Below are 17,687 nucleotides of genomic sequence, written 5' to 3'. Positions count from 1 at the left end.
GAATGGTTCTCGTCGCACCTGTATCCAGCAGCATGGTGCAAGGCTCGTTGTTGATGAGGCCGTCTACGAAAACACCTTTGTCTTGTCGTTGGAGAACGGCAACATGTGCGTTTTTTACGGGATCTTGCTGGGTACAGGCCGACGATTGCCCCCTCTCATCGACCCCCTCTAATTTTCCTCATTTGGGTGTCGATCCTTTAACGGCTGGACATTTATTACGCACATGTCCAATTTCACCACAGTTCCAGCATCTTATTTGTTTCCTCTCAGGCAACACTTCTTTCATTACTTTTCTGATGGTGGCCTCAATATCAGCAGGCACTCGTCCATTTTCACCGATAGCTCGAACTTTGCTCTGGCTCTTGCATGATTGTTTTGCAGCCTCAAACTCCAGAGCGCTTGCCAGTGCATCCACGAGATGTTTGGAATGAGCTAGCGTCAAGGCCTGTCTCGTTTCTTGGTCCATCCAAGAATGCCTGAACTGCTAACCACTCCATTACATTTTCTGGTGTAGCAGGATATGCCAGACGGACCAATCGAGCTATGTCGGCTTCAAACTCCTGTAGGGATTCTCCTGATTTCTGGCAGCGGTTCTTGAGCTGTGAATGGTAAACGTGCTCTAGGTGGGCCTGTCCATACCGCAGTTAAAGATGCTTTACAAGTTGGTCATAGTCTTCCTGTTCCTGGGCCGTGAGGGTTTGCAGGATATTCGTTGCTTCTCCACGCAACGTCAAAGTTATGCTACCGCCTTTTCATCTGCATTTCATCCATTCGCTGTGCCGCGGTAATTTGCCCAAGGAGTTTTTCCGTCGAACTGGGGCGGCTTCATGGAGAGCTTTCCTGGTTCAGAACTGAGTTTGACATCTTTCAGTTCCGGAATTGAGTTTTGCAACTTGCTAATTGTTTTTTTTATATTGCTGATTTCTGCCTCGAATTCGCCTTTGATTTCATTGCCTAACTGTTTTCCCATTTTCTCCATTTCTGCTCCGATTTCATCTTTGATGTCCCCTTTGATTTCCTCTGATTTCGTCTATCTCTGTCTCGATGGTTCGTATCCTTTCTTCGAGTAGGCTTGCCACACTACAAAGCTCTTTCTTCAAGCCTTCTGCATTTTCTAGAAGTTCTTCCTTCAAGCACTTCGAATTTTCCAGAAGCTTCTTCTCCAGACTTACCGAATTTTGTTGAAGTTCATCTTTCAAACTCTTCGAATTTTGTTGAAGTTCATCTTTCAGCGATTTGGTGTTCTCCTCGAGTTTGCTCATTACTGAACTCCAATAACCCCCAGAAACTAAATAAATATGTTTTGGGATCTTCTCCTGATTCAATCAAGTTGTCCCATAGTCTCTTCTGGAGTACTGATTTTTTTCCGGAAGATTCTAGTTCTCTCTCCTCCAATTCTTGCTTCAATTCGGCAACTTTCAAGTCCACTAGGCGCACTTTCCTTGAACACATTTTATCTTTTACTGTCTATTTTACTCAAAACTGAATATGTCCGCTTATTCAATGGATTCCGAAACACTTATTTATTTTCACAAGTCTATTTTTCGCGAGAAAGGTCTATCAGTTTATATTTCCGTCGTCCGTTACTGTTCGCTTCGCGAAACACAATGAATCACCAGTCTATCTGCGCGAAAGTGCGAAAGTTTTATAGTCAATTTCACTGTGATACAAAAATTGTCCACCAAGCGCTCACCAATTTATTTTGAAAATCCACTTCTGATCACCAATTGTAACGAATTGAAGAATTAACTGTCTTAAACGAATTTATTTTAACAATACTTCACTATCACAACTAATTTATTTACACCACTCAGTAACTAACGCTTAATTTATCTTCACCGTTTGTTAACCGCTCGATTCGCTTTCTTGGTACAGACTACTTTCCGGGGCGGAGAGCGACGTTTTTATATCGTCAACGAACGTTCCGGATCCCTCTGCGGATTTCAGGACCCATCCGGACCTTTCGCGGTATTTCGTGATGCGTCATGCGTTTGCTGACTGGGACATCGGTCAGGGCCGGCTTCAGATTCATTACAATATCATTATACTGCATGCAGCTTTTTTAATCTGTATTATAATGACGAGGAAACATTGACGTGAATGTGATATATATAAAACACTTTTGGGTCACAACTGGTGGAATTTATGACAAAGTGAAAAATTCATCAGAAGAATGATTCATTGAATGGGTAATTTTCAGAAAATTATCGGTGTCATAGAAAAATTAACTCCCATCACTTGAGTGGAATAGTTCGCTTCCCAAACTGTGAATTGTCATCGATTATGTCCGAGTGAAAACTGTTATCAGAGAAATGATATACTGAACACTGAATTTTCAGTCCTTCAAAAAAGTGGGGTCATAAAAAAATACCCCTTCCACATTAGATATTTAATTTTTTCCTTCTTAAACTGGCTTGTGTCCCCGAATACGACTCAATGAAAAATGTTAATGAAGAGATGACATACTGAACTCTGAATTTTCAGCCCTCCAAAATACCGGGAACCAACTAAAAAAAACACCCCTTCCACAATAGATGTTTAATTTTTCCCTCTTAAACTGGCTCGTGTCCCCGAACAAGACTAATTGGAAAATGTTAATGAAGAGATGATATACTGAACTCTAAATTTTCATCCGTCCAAAATACCGGAAACATATAAAAAAAGCACCCCTCCCAAATTAGATGTTTAACCTTTTACGTCTTGAACTGGCTCGTGTCCCCGATTACGACTGAATGGAAAATGTTAATAAAGAGATGACGTACTGAACTCAGAATTTTTAGCCGTCCAAAATACCGGGAACATAGAAAAAAACACCCCTTCCACATTAGATATTTAGTTTTTTCCCTCTTGAACTGGCTCTTGCCCCCGAACACGACTAACTGAAAAATGTTAACGAAGAGATGATATACTGAACTCTGAATTTTCAGCCGTCCAAAATACCGGGAACATAGAAAAAAACCACCCCTTCCACATTAAATGTTTAATTTTTTCCTTTTCAAACTGGCTTGTGTCCCCGAATACGACTATCTGGAAAATGTTGATGAAGATATAATATACTGAACTCTGAATTGTCAGCCCTCCAAAATACCGGGAACATAGAAAAAAACCACCCCATCCACATAAGATGTTTAATTCTTTCCTTCTCAAACTGGCTTGTATCCCCGAATACGACTAGCTGGAAAATGTTGATGAAGAATTAATAAACTGAACTCTGAATTTTCAGCCCTCCAAAATACCGGGATTATACAAAAAAACCACCCCTTTCACTTTGGATGTTTAATTTTTTCCTTCCCAAACTGGCTTGTGTCCCCGAATACGACTAGCTGAAAAATGTTGATGAAGATTAAATGAACTGAACTCTGAATTTTCAGCCCTCCAAAATAACGGGATTATACAAAAAAACCACCCCTTACACTTTAGATGTTTGATTTTTTCCTTCCCAAACTGGCTTGTGTCCCCGAATACGACTAGCTGGAAAATGTTGATGAGGATTCAATATACTGAACTTTGAATTTTCAGCCCTTCAAAACACCGGGAACATATAAAAAATCACCCCTTCCACTTTAGACGTTCAATTTTTTCCTTCTCAAACTGGCTTTTGTGCCCAAATACAACTGACTGGAAAATGTTGATGAAGATATGATATACTGAACTCTGAATTTTCAGCCGTCCAAAATACCGGGAACATACACATTAGATGTTTAATTTTCTCCTTCTCAAACTGGCTTGTGTCCCCGAATACGACTAGCTGAAAAATGTTGATGAAGATATGATATACTGGACTCTGAATTTTCAGCCGTCCAAAATACCGGGAACATAGAAAAGAACCACCCCTTCCACATTAGATATTTAATTTTTTCCCTCTTGAACTGGCTCGTGTCCCTGAATTCGACTGAATGGAAAATGTTGATTAAGATATGATATACTGAACTCTAAATTTTTATCCGTCCAAAATACCGGGAACATACAAAAAAAACCACCCTTTCCACATTAGATGTTCAATTTTTCCTTATCAAATTGGCTTGTGTCCCTGGATACGACTAACTGGAACATGTTGATGAAGATATGATATACCGAACTCTGAATTTTCAGCCGTCCAAAATACCGGGAACATAGAAAAGAACCACCCCTTCCACATTAGATATTTAATTTTTTCCCTCTTAAACTGGCTCCTGTCCCTGAATTCGACTGAATGGAAAATGTTGATTAAGATATGATATACTGAACTCTAAATTTTTATCCGTCCAAAATACCGGGAACATACAAAAAAACTACCCTTTCCACATTAGATGTTCAATTTTTCCTTATCAAACTGGCTTGTGTCCCTGGATACGACTAACTGGAACATGTTGATGAAGATATGATATACCAAACTCTGAATTTTCAGCCGTCCAAAATACCGGGAACATAGAAAAGAACCACCCCTTCCACATTAGATGTTTAATTTTTTCCCTCTTGAACTGGCTCGTGTCCCTGAATTCGACTGAATGGAAAATGTTGATTAAGATATGATATACTGAACTCTAAATTTTTATCCGTCCAAAATACCGGGAACATACAAAAAAACTACCATTTCCACATTAGATGTTCAATTTTTCCTTATCAAACTGGCTTGTGTCCCTGGATACGACTAACTGGAACATGTTGATGAAGATATGATATACCGAACTCTGAATTTTCAGCCGTCCAAAATACCGGGAACATAGAAAAGAACCACCCCTTCCACATTAGATATTTATTTTTTTCCCTCTTGAACTGGCTCGTGTCCCTGAATTCAACTGAATGGAAAATGTTGATTAAGATATGATATACTGAACTCTAAATTTTTATCCGTCCAAAATACCGGGAACATACAAAAAAACCACCCTTTCCACATTAGATGTTCAATTTTTCCTTATCAAATTGGCTTGTGTCCCTGGATACGACTAACTGGAACATGTTGATGAAGATATGATATACCGAACTCTGAATTTTCAGCCGTCCAAAATACCGGGAACATAGAAAAGAACCACCCCTTCCACATTAGATATTTAATTTTTTCCCTCTTAAACTGGCTCGTGTCCCTGAATTCGACTGAATGGAAAATGTTGATTAAGATATGATATACTGAACTCTAAATTTTTATCCGTCCAAAATACCGGGAACATACAAAACAACTACCCTTTCCACATTAGACGTTCAATTTTTCCTTATCAAACTGGCTTGTGTCCCTGGATACGACTAACTGGAACATGTTGATGAAGATATGATATACCGAACTCTGAATTTTCAGCCGTCCAAAATACCGGGAACATAGAAAAGAACCACCCCTTCCACATTAGATATTTAATTTTTTCCCTCTTAAACTGGCTCGTGTCCCTGAACCCGACTAGGTGGAAAATGTTGATTAAGATATGATATACTGAACTCTAAATTTTTATCCGTCCAAAATACCGGGAACATACAAAAAAACCACCCCTTCCACATTAGAAGTTTAATTTTTTTCCTCTCAAACTGGATCGTGTCCCCGAACACGACTAACTGAAAAATGTTAATGAAGAGATAACATACTGAATTCTGAATTTTCAGCCCTCCAAAATACCGGGAACCAACAAAAAAACCACCCCTTCCAGATTAGATGTTTAATTATTTCCCTCCTAAACTGGCTCATGTCCCCGAATACGACTAACTGGAAAATGTTAATGAAGAGATGATATACTGAACTCCAAATTTTCAGTTCTCCGAATTGATGGTGTCATAGAAAAAAAATCTTACGTCTGAAGAATATTTTTTTCTCTGTAAACTAAAAACTCTGAAAAATTTTGGTGAAGTTATGATTTGAAAAGAATGAAAATATTTTTCACATATATTTTTTGCCTACATTATAAAAAATGTCACTATTTGGAATTGTTCAACAGTAAAATTATCAAGAATATATTTTTATTTTGGCATTTACATGAGAACCGTAATATTGTGAGAAAAACTCAAGAGACAAAATTGAAAGGCAATACAATTTTCTAAATTTCAACAAAAAAAACATTTTGGTATGTAGCGTAATTACTGAGTTATATGTATTTCAATGTGATCTCACTCACCTTAGTAAATATTGTTTTAACGCGCAATGACACTTCTGCTGCATGATTTGCTTTTATGCTCTTGGCTAGTACCTATTTGGCGGCGACCAAAGTTGAAATATTTAGGAGTAGTAGTGAATTGATTTTATCTGTTTTACGCATTGGTTGTGAAAATATAAAGTCCCTTTGTCGTTTTGAATTATTAATGTTGAGTTGATTGATTTCATTAGCTATTTCCAATTATTATTTCTTTTATTTTATTATTTTGTGGTGTAAAACCGTCGAGATTTAGTTTTATTCTCTTGGGGGAAATTATTTCATTACGTTACGAATATATATACGATTAAGAGGAACATGGAAGACAAAATCGAAAATCTTGTTAATCGAATAAAATATTTTGATAGTAATATTACTTACGATGAACTAGTCGTAATTGATTACAATGATGTATTTTATGAGCATTTAGTTGCGCATGTTCACAATAAACATCAACTGAAAAATAAAAAGAGATGGATCTATCAGACGATTCAACGAAATTCTGGTAATATAAAAACAATGTTTGAAAAATAAAAGCAAATCGCTAAAAGAATATTCTGCTTAGTTGATTGAAAGTAAAAATCAGTTTAAAGAAGGTTTGAATTCTTGTCACTTATACGACAACCCGATATATGAATTCAACCTACAGAAAGAATCTGAGTTGTTTAAAGTTTTTCTATACGACGAACAAGAAACATTCTTAAATAAATCTGATGATGAACTCCAAAGTTAGCGCTCTTTCCGATGAAAAACTATTAAGTAACTTGAGAGAGGAATATGCAAAATATTCAACAATCCAGATCCAGAAAGTTTCAAAAAAAAAGATGATGCTAAAATTGAGGTTGACGAATTCAATTCATCCGCCATGAGTGCAGACTCTGAGTTTTTAGATATTGCAAATAAAGATATTCATTCCAGACTGCAGAGGCAAGGAAATGAAGAGTTGATGTTGAATGGTTTTACGAAAAAAAAAAAAGATAAATGTATATATGGAAGCTCTTTAATCGATTCAGACGTCATCTTCTCTGACTCGTCAAAGTCGGTTATAAATGACAGTGTAACAGATTCATCAATTTCAATTCCTAATGCTACAATATTCCATAAAGCATTATCTAAACGCCAAGTACTTCCAATTGGAAGCAAAAATATTGATCCTGCTCAACATCTGAAAATTAAAAGAACGGATTATTGAAAATGTACATTTCTAGAAGGCAAATTTCACATTAGTGAAAAAGAGTGGAATACAATAACTGTTGACGAGAAGTTGTCAAATAAATATTATCCATTTTTCTTTCGAAATAATATAAAAAAGTTCGTAAATAATAGTTGTTCAGTTGCATTCGACAGACTAAAATATTTAAAAAACAACATAATACTCCTAGCCTATTGCCGAAATAATTATAGAAAATGTATATTTCCATTGATTCACGATATGACAAAATGTTGCGGCTTTATTCCACGTCTCGCGATTACTGTCATCCTCACAAAATAACCGACCAAGTGAGAGGTGTGGAAAGAGACACAAAAAATGTGTTGAAGAATATGAAACCTTCGGAATATAGGAAAAAAAGCATTTTAAAAGCGGATAAATCTGCTATCAAGAGAGGCCACTTACAAGATATAAAATCGGAGGAGATGCTAAGAAAACTCCGCAGCGAGGCAAAAAATGCTTTGAAACGACATGAAGACGCCATGGTCGACATGTTTTTGTACAAAAAAGATCACCCTACATTCATACGACAAGTTTGTTCGCCACTAAATGTGAAAATATTCAGTACCGAACAGTTAGAAGTTGCGAAAACTTCTTCGGTTTTGCATTTTGATGCTACAGGCGCAGTTGTTTGTAATACAGGAAAAGACGAAAATAGAATTCTTTATTACGCCGGTATTCTTACTTTACCCGAAAGAAGACTTTGCCCTATAATGGAGATGATTTCGTGTGAACACGACATTCTGGCTATATTTGATTTATTTTATAAATTCAAAAAATTTTGCGAAGAACAGAAGTCGTGGCCTGTATTTAAAATTTTCGTGAGTGACTTCAGTTTTGCAAGTTTAAACGCAGCATCTAAGGCATTTAATAATATAGATCTTGAAAAATATTTTCAATATTGTTTTGAACATTTGCAAAAAAATGTCAAATATTCCCAAAGAAAAAAATTGTTTTATTTTTATGTTGTGGTCATTTCATGAAAAATTTGGTTCAGTTAATTGAAGACCACACCAAAACTGTTGAAGACAAAAAAATAAAAAGATGCATTGAAACAATATTTGCAGTAGCTTTCAATTTAAATAAATTACAAGAGGCTGCAGATTGGTTCAAATATGTAACAATAATTCTTACTTCGGAATTCCGAAATGATAGTGTTGAAAAAGCTCTGTTGAAATTGAGTCTGATGATTTCATAAATAGGCGATGATCACGATAATATTTGGAAGTTTGCCTTCCAATTCTCCGTTTTATAAGTTTTTTTCAGATATATATAAACATAATAAAGTATTAGAAAAGAAAGGGGGTGAGAGAAACGAGTTTTTCTTTCCTTCTTTAATAGGAGCTGTGTTGGAAAGATATATGGATTGTTTCCTCTGTGATCGGTAGTCATCACAAAAAGTAGACTGAGTAATGCTGTGATTGAGAAATGGTTTGGTTTTCTCAAAACCGACATTCTGAATGGATCAAGGGATCTAAAACCGACAACATTCATAAGAAAAGTTAGAGGACACGTAATGAAAATTTATAATGAAATTGATTTAGGCATATCAAAGCAAAGCTTATCTACAGTTCCGAAGGAATTATATTTATTAGATGAGAATTCAGATGAAAGTGTTACAAAAGCTGAAGAAAAATGGAATAGAAAGCGTAAATCAAAATTTACATATTTCTCCGGAAAATATCTAAAAGTATAAATCTGTAGAATCGGTTTTGTTGAATTCTTCGAAAGAACAAAAAATCATATTGAATATTTTGGAAAACGATGTTACGTATTATAAAGAATTCCGAAACTGGTTATATTATATCGGTCATTATGATTTTGTTACAGGTGATAAATTTGTAACTTCTCAGGATTTCAACATATTGAATGCCAATAGCATGTCCCAAAGTATAACTAAACAATTTTTCAATATTTTGGGTATGGTAATTATTAGAAAAAATAAAAGACAGTCAGATGTGGCATTATGGATAGCTACAAATACTTTTTTCTATTTAGAAAAAAGACTCGTTTTCGGTAAAACATCTCCCTCTAAAAAACTACATTTATTCCTTTTCATCTACACGAAGAGAAGTGGCTATTAGTCAAAATAAATTTTGTTGATAAATCTTTGGAAATATTCAATCCATATGGTAATACAAACATAGAAAATGAGGAGTTCCTCAAAAACTTCATCAGATTCTTGCAACTCTACAACGAGAAAAGAGCTGTGTAGGCTACATATAAAAAAATCGAAGAGAAAGATTGAAAGATCATCAGTTCAAAGTATCAGTCGGTACAAATGACTTTTGAAGCAAATATTCTACCTTTATACACTTTGGATATACTCACTTCTAGAATTTTTAGTAGCCAGCTACTCTCTGAACCTTTTGATATAAAGAAATATTGTAACGATTTACAACTCTAATACCATTACAATTTTCATCGGATGTTTCTAACTTGTCCCCAATATGTGATAAATTCGAAGGTGAAGAAAATATGAATTGGATAAACTGTGATCTTTGTACAAGATGGATTCATTTGAAGTGCGATACAAGTCAATTCACTTTCAGTGAGCCTTTAGATACTCCAGGGTTTATATATTATTGCCCTATTTGCACCAGTAATTTCAATGTGAAGTCATATTTCAAATGAGAGCATCAGGATATCAAATCAAATGATCTCATGAAGAAAATTGACTATTACAGGTCTAATATTTATTTGGGCAATTATGTTGTTGCGCGGTATAACTGTACTTATGATTTAAAAATTGAAGATTATTCTACTTTGGACAAATTTTCGTATATTTCCAACACTGTCTTCTTCATAATCGCTGAAAATTTGCAAGCTGATTCCCAAAATCATAATGTAAAAATGTGGAACATATATAAAACAGAACCAATGTTTTTCAAACTCAACTCACTAGATACAGAGTTTTTCGGAGATATTTTCAAAGGCCTTCATAAAAAAATTAATCTGATACCTATCTTGCATAACAGACACTTTACGCTTATGGTCGTCAATTTCACAGATAATACATTCTCATACATCGATCCAAACGTAGCAACGAAAACATATCAGTACAATATGTTCGAGAAATTCAGAAAATTCATCAGCATGTTAAATGGTCATGTAATAAATACTTACAACTTGGCTGAATTCGAAATAAAAAACAAAAATCACATTATCAATTGTATTCTCAATAAAATTGAGTTAGATAGAAGTTTTGACCTCGATAATTACCGTTTAGAACTTAAAAAATACCTGTTGACGAAATCAGAAAAAATGATTCCGTATTGTTTGATATGTGGTCGATACGTGGATGAAAGAGAAAAATGCTTTGAATGCAAAACCTGTAATGGGATTTTAGAACCGAAATGTTTCCGATTATACTATGAGTTTGATGAATGTTGTCCTTTATGTATGTCTGCAGAAAAGAATGATGAATTGTGAATTGAAGAGGAGTGGAGTGAATAGATTTAACTGAGAAATAAATTATACAATCACTATAATCTGCGCAATCTCTGTTCAAATCTGTATCTTAAAATTCCGTTTACATTTAAATTTGGATTCGGTTGATATAAGTAACAAAAAACGTATTGATCAAAGAAAATATCATTACTTTCAGTCATCTGAGCTCAATTATCAGAACTATTGAAAAAACAGCATTTTTCAAGTCATAATCACTTCATACATTTCACTAGGAACAAAAAGTACGCATAAATAGAAATATAAGGCCAGATCACGTTTCCAATTGAAACTGAACCATGTCTGAGAGTAATATTCAATGTGGAAGGAATGCTTTTTTGTATGTTCCCGGTATATTGGAGGGCTGAAAATTCAGATTTCAGTATGTCATCTCTTCACTAACATTTTCCAGTTAGTCGTATTCGGGGATACACGCCAGTTTGAGAAGGAAAAAATTAAACATCTTATATGGAACGGGTGGTTTTTTCTATGTTCTCGGTATTTTGGAGGGCTGAAAATTCAGAGTTCAGTATATGATATCTTCATCAACATTTTCCAGTTAGTCGTATTTGGGGACAAAAGGCAGTTTGAGAAGGAAAAAATTTAACATCTAATGTGGAAGGGGTGGTTTTTTTGTTGGTTCCCGGTATTTTGGAGTGCTGAAAATTCAGAGTTCAGTATATCATATCTTCATCAACATTTTTCAGTTAGTCGTATTCGGGGACAAAAGCCAGTTTGAGAAGGAAAAAATTAAACATCTTATGTGGATGGGGTGGTTTTATTCTGTTCCCGGTATTTTGGAGGGCTGAAAATTCAGAGTTCAGTATGTTATATCTTCATCAACATTTTTCAGTCAGTCGTATTCGGGGACACAAGCCAGTTTGAGAAGGAAAAAATTAAACATCTAATGTGGAATGGGTGGTTTTTTTCTATGTTCCCGGTATTTTGGAGGGCTGAAAATTCAGAGTTCAGTATATTATATCTTAATCAACATTTTCCAGTCAGTCGTATTCGGGGACATGAGCCAGTTTGAGAAGGAAAAAATTAAACATTTAATGTGGAAGGGGTGGTTTTTTTGTCTGTTCCCGGTATTTTGGACGGCTGAAAATTCAGAGTTCAGTATATCATCTCTTCATTAACATTTTACAGTTAGTCGTGTTCGGGGACATGAGCCAGTTTAAGAGGAAAAAAACTAAATATCTAATGTGGAAGGGGTGGTTTTTTCTATGTTCCCGGTATTTTGGACGGCTGAAAATTCTGAGTTCAGTACGTCATCTCTTCATTAACATTTTCCATTCAGTCGTATTCGGGGACACGAGCCAGTTTAAGACGTAAAAAGTCAAACATCTAATGTGGAAGGGGTCTTTTTTGTTGGTTCCCGTGTATTTTGGAGGGCTGAAAATTCAGAGTCCAGTATATCATCTCTTCATTAACATTTTTCATTGAGTCGTTTTCGGGGACACAAGCCAGTTTAACACTTGGTCATAAATTCCACCAGTTGTGACCCAAAAGTGTTTTATATCTATCACATTCACGTCAATGTCTCCTCGTCATTATAATACAGATTAAAAAAGCTGCATGCAGTATAATGATATTTTCAAGTTTGAAGTCGATTCTAGGAGGAAATAATCATGTTAAAAATATTGGTTGCCAAATAAGCGATGTTTATGAATCAACATTCTACTAGTTGTGTGGTGTAAATCGGACTCAGGAGTGGGGGGCGGGTGTTAGATTTGTACGCTGGCGTCCGACGCTAACTTCACGCAAGTTTTAAAATTTTGAAATTTCATGATATTCTACTGATAAGTTTGTGTGTCATTGTGCTAAGAGTGACATTAATTTTGTTATTCTCTAAACAATGAATCAAAAACAATTTATTGTTTGAATTTTACAATGCTTCTTGATGGAAAAAATACCATTCAAGAGAAACAATGGCTTAAAAAGTGTTATAAGGACTCCGCTCCATCAGAAACAATAAATGAAAGTTGGTTTGCTGACTTTAAACTAAACGTGGTCGTAGAGACACCAACGATGCAGAACGCAGTGGACGATCAAATGAGGCGGCAACATCAGAAAACTTAAAAAGACACAAAATCTTTTTGAATGATCGAGAAATGAAGTCGCGTGAGTTAGCTAACATTGTAAAGATATCAAAATAACGTGTTGGTTTATATTGCATGAGCATTTGACTGTGAGAAAGCTCTGTTCAAAGTGAGTTCCGCGCAAGTTCTTTGTTGATCAAAAACAAGAACGTCTTTATGTTCCGAGCAGTGTTTTGACATGTATAAACATAACAAACCGGAATGTTTGCATTGATATGTGGCAATGGATGAAACATGGATCTATCACTTCACTTAGAATTCAAAACAATCGTCATCTGAGTGGAGAGCAACCGGTGAACCTCGTCCAAAGTGCCTGAAAGCACAACAATCGGCTAAAAAGGTTATGACCTCGGTATTTTAGAATGTGCATGGTGTAATATTCATCGATTATCATGAGAAGGAAAATACCATCAATATAACGTTATTGGAACGTTTGAAGGCCGAAATTGCAAAGAAACGGCCGCATATGGTAAAGAAAAAAAAATGTTTCATCAAGACAACGCACCGTGTTACAAATCAATAAAAACAATGGCAAAACTACATGAATTGAACTCCGAATTACTCCCACATCCACCGCCAGATTTGGCTCCCAGCGGCTACTGGCTGTTCGCAGACCTCAAAAAAATGCTCACCGGTAAGAAATTTTGCTCAAATGAAAAGTTAGATTATTGCTGAAACTATGGTCAATTTTGAGGCGAAAATGGTATTAAATGATTACGAGCGGCACTGGAATGATTGTGTTGCCTTCGATGGAGATTACGTTGACAAATAAAGCCAATTTTGAACAAAAAAAAACGCGTTTTCTTTCTTAGGTACGGGACTTTTCAGCCTATGCTTTGTATTGGAATTGTTGATGATTTTGTTAAGGATGGTTTATTGATGTTTCAGTCAAAACATTCTGGCGATTGGCGTGAAGACACGAATGACGAATATTTGTGTTTGAAGAATTTTCTTTTAAATTTTAAAAATTTGAAAGAAATCTGGTATCTTCTTAACACTTGAATGAATCGAGTCCCGTAGAAATGACATTTTATGTTATGAAAGAAATATTTTTTTTCATAAACTTTCTTTAGCGGCAGCGCGCGCATGCCGTAACAGCCGCGCGGAACCCTATTTTCAACGTCAAATGAAAATTATAAATAATGGAGATAGAGTTTCGGGAGTCAGGACTTTTTTATCGGATATTTCCTCCTCTTTAACAAGCTTTTTTATCAAATATTAATATTTTTTGAGTTATTAACAAAAAACTGAATACCATTTTTAAATCTTATTTTATTAATAACAATTGCAATTTTTTACCTGCACCAAAATCCTTCAAAAAAATTTTTCTAGAGGTGATTCTGAATCGAATGAGCTATCGCTCATATTTTCAGGACCTTTATTTCTATTTTTCATGTTTTTGAACTTGTTGATTAGACTATACTTGCTACGGTTCTCCGTTGGTACTTTCTAGAATGTCTCCTCGTATCTCAAAGAACGACGTGTATGATGCAACTATAGTTTTTTCGAAGGATTTCTCCAATTACCAGATAAATATGCCTTGAAAGCTTTTTTTACCACCAAAAAAGAATAAAAGGTCGGACAGTACTCGATGTGAATCTTTCACAGGTGATCTTGTTATTCTTCTCCTAAAAACCTGAAAAAATGTGTTATGGAATTCTGTGTTGATATTTTATGAATAGGAAATGAAAATATTGAATTGACTAATTTGACTGACCTTAGATGTTTTTAGGTTTCGGACAGTCCCTAGCTAGAGCCTTGCTTTCGTGTCGGCTTTACGATAGATACTAATCTGAATCGTTTCTAAATCCTGACCGTGAAAATCTCCTTGGTTTTATTTACTCCTGCCTTATAGACAACCTACCATCCCTGCAATAAAATAACGAACCTACAGGGCGGCTCTACTGATTCTTCTGAATTCAGAAATTTAAACCGTTACACACTACCAATATTAAAATTAAAATTCTAATTCGAGATATTCATTCACTGAATGAAATATTCCTGAATATTTTCATGTTACAAATATTACAAATGTATTTAAATTAGAATGTTCCTACTCACAAAAAATGTATACTGAAAAATATAATAAAATGACAACTCTGTGAATTTATCAGCATTAATTAAAAATAATGAAAATATCATTTCATTGAAAAAGAAAAAATGTATAACATGAAGAAATGGAGCGAGACATAGGTTTCTTACTTCAAAAAATAAACCCACAAATGAAGTATTATAAAGGAGTGGTATGATGGGTTCTTCAATGAATTTCACTTACTTAAAATTACCTATCCAAACTTTGCTCACCAGAAGAGTTTTCCTGATATTTGTCTCACAATGTATCAGCCAGCCTGGAACAATTAATAAAATGTGAAAGTGGCACAACAAAATTGGAAAAAAATCAATAGATATTTTTGTCATAGGTTCCTCATGAATATTTACAACTTTTTATGACTTGGAGAGCAACTTGCATTCCCTTGTTGAAAAGTACTCATTACGTTTTCAGTTTCTTGGCGTCCCTGTCTGTACCACTCCGTGTCCTTTTGGGCATATTGATGCTATCTTGAAAAAGAGTGATAAAAATTATGGAAACAAATGATGCAAAAGAATGTGTCATTCACTTACTGGATGTGTAACTCTACTGTTTGAAGATGCAAAAGCACCGCATTGCAAATTGGACAACCTAAAACTACAAGTGATACACTAAATATGAGAGAATGATACTTTGATAATATAACACCAATACTACACCATGCATTACACGCGGATCTACCATGTCAACCGCCATGTTAAACCAAATGTCGATTTCAACGCAAAGTTGCCAAGCGTTAAGGGGCAGCTGCTTTCACAGAGTTCCGACTGTCGCGCGCTACACTTGAATTGACCAATGAGAAACGTTTATTCCAATACTTCACTTTCCCATTTCTCTGGTGCCAGGATTTGTCGCTTTGTAATTAAATAATTTCAAATACAAAAAAACAAATAGAATGAGAATAAACCGATTTATCAATGAAATTTATTCATTTATTGGCCCATTCGAATTTTTTTGTCGTTTCCAACAGTTGGAGCAATTTATCAGAATCTTCGCGATGAGTTCAAATACTGGTTTATTTTTGTTTTGATAATATCGAATTATTTGAATACGTTATCATAAGATAATTCAAAATTCCAGTAATACACCGTAGAGAATATTCCAAAATATACCGTGGAGATTCATTCTGAAAATATACTTAGAATATTCTCAAATTATTGTGGTATATTTTTAGACAATATTCTTAGAATATTTACGGGAGAATAATGCGTTTATAGACATTCTATGGACATTTTTTCGGGAATAATCCCTGCCATATTCATTCAAGCATTATCTATGAATATTCTAAAGGCACGTATATATTTCAAGAATATTCTATGAATATTTGGAATATATACATTTTTTTTATGACATAGAGGAATATTCCATGAATATCTGGTGATGTGTGGAGTAATGGATGATGCAAGATATCATTCCATAAAAGTTGAGAGATTACAAACTAATGCACGGAGAAAAACAGAAATCATAGAGTGCCTTTGACAAAAAAATATACAATTCAATGAAAAGTGTGTCAAAAAAAATGTTTGTCCTTACTATGTTCAGATAAAGCTCATTTCACAGAATGTGTATGGAATATGAACTCGTTAGGGCTCTACTAAGGGTTTTGTTGTAGAAACACGTCATTCAAAATGAAAGATTCCGAAATACTCTTTGAGGAGCCCTTGAAAAATATCGATTCCAAAAATGGTGAAAATATATCGAACATGTTATGAGAGGAGAGGATAACATATGGAAATCAGACCTTTGAAATATTCGATGGATATTAATCGAATTCATCTGATTATAACACACCATATTTTTGCTCATACCGAATATCTTCTTGAGTGAGTATTTTTGCTTAAATACGAAAACGCACACCACTCCAGATATAAAATGCCCTAAGCGCTGTGAAGACTTTTGTTTGCGACCCATTTGCGATAACAGGGTGGACCCGCTAAAGTATTATAAACTCGCCTATACCAGCAGTGGCAAATTATAACTAAATCACAACATTTATTTTGTGTGAGCACTCTATTAGTGTTTTCAATCATTATTAAGCGTTTATTAGAAAGCTTCACAATAAACGAACTAAAAACAACTGAAACTTGCCTCATAAATTGAATAATGCAGCGAAGAGGTCACAAAAATTGTAACAAAAATTTATCTTCGATTTCCTTCGGACAACTATTCTAACCAAATGGAATATTGGATATCAGATAATTATACTGCGGTTACATCATTTTTCAACTTTTGAGAAATGCAAAATAAAACAGAAAATACAAAATGCAAATTAACAAAAGTGTAGACCAAGCTCAGAAAATAGAAAAGCAGAATGAAGAAATGAATATCTACTCCATTGAGACTAAAGTCACAAAAAATTAGAGCAGTGACATATCATGAAAAGAATAAACTTTCATAACAAATTCCATAAGATTTGAAAAATCATATTAAATTTATTAATGGTTGTTGTGTTTGCGAATGATATCCTTGATTTGAGATTGGAGATACGCTACTGTAGTAGATCATTAAATATTATCAAGGCAAAGTAACTAACCATTATCGTTGAAAATTTTCTGAGTTCGCTAGTGTTGTTCATTTCTAAGTGTGAACGGTGAGTTTTACAATTTGAGTTTTCTGAAACCTGAACAAATTGATTATTATTTATATACCGATGGTTATTTTGATGATTAAAATCTATATTTTGATTAGAGGATACTTTTAAATATTCAATTGTTCTCCTCAAAGTGTTTTACTGCTCTTTAATACTTCTG

At 34.7% G+C, this 17,687-nt stretch overlaps 1 protein-coding gene and 1 long non-coding RNA gene across 4 annotated transcripts in view; one reads left to right on the top strand and one right to left on the bottom strand.

Moving 5' to 3' along the window:
* LOC111508686 (cytochrome P450 6k1) overlaps nucleotides 1–17,687 on the top strand; it is a 114,041-nt gene that overhangs the window by 51,435 nt on the left and 44,919 nt on the right. The gene's annotated exons all lie outside the window — the stretch shown is intronic.
* On the bottom strand, nucleotides 14,103–14,659 carry LOC141481778 (uncharacterized). The gene is made up of 2 exons (XR_012465170.1): nucleotides 14,566–14,659; nucleotides 14,103–14,484 (listed from the first exon to the last, which is right to left on the bottom strand). It is a non-coding gene; the product is annotated as an uncharacterized lncRNA (long non-coding RNA).

Source organism: Leptinotarsa decemlineata, unplaced genomic scaffold, assembly GCF_025532065.1.
Source record: "Leptinotarsa decemlineata unplaced genomic scaffold, Ldec_3_MD MMD2_tig00000505_RagTag_RagTag, whole genome shotgun sequence".
NCBI lineage: Eukaryota > Metazoa > Arthropoda > Insecta > Coleoptera > Chrysomelidae > Leptinotarsa > Leptinotarsa decemlineata.
This window is presented reverse-complemented; position numbering and strand designations above follow the sequence as displayed.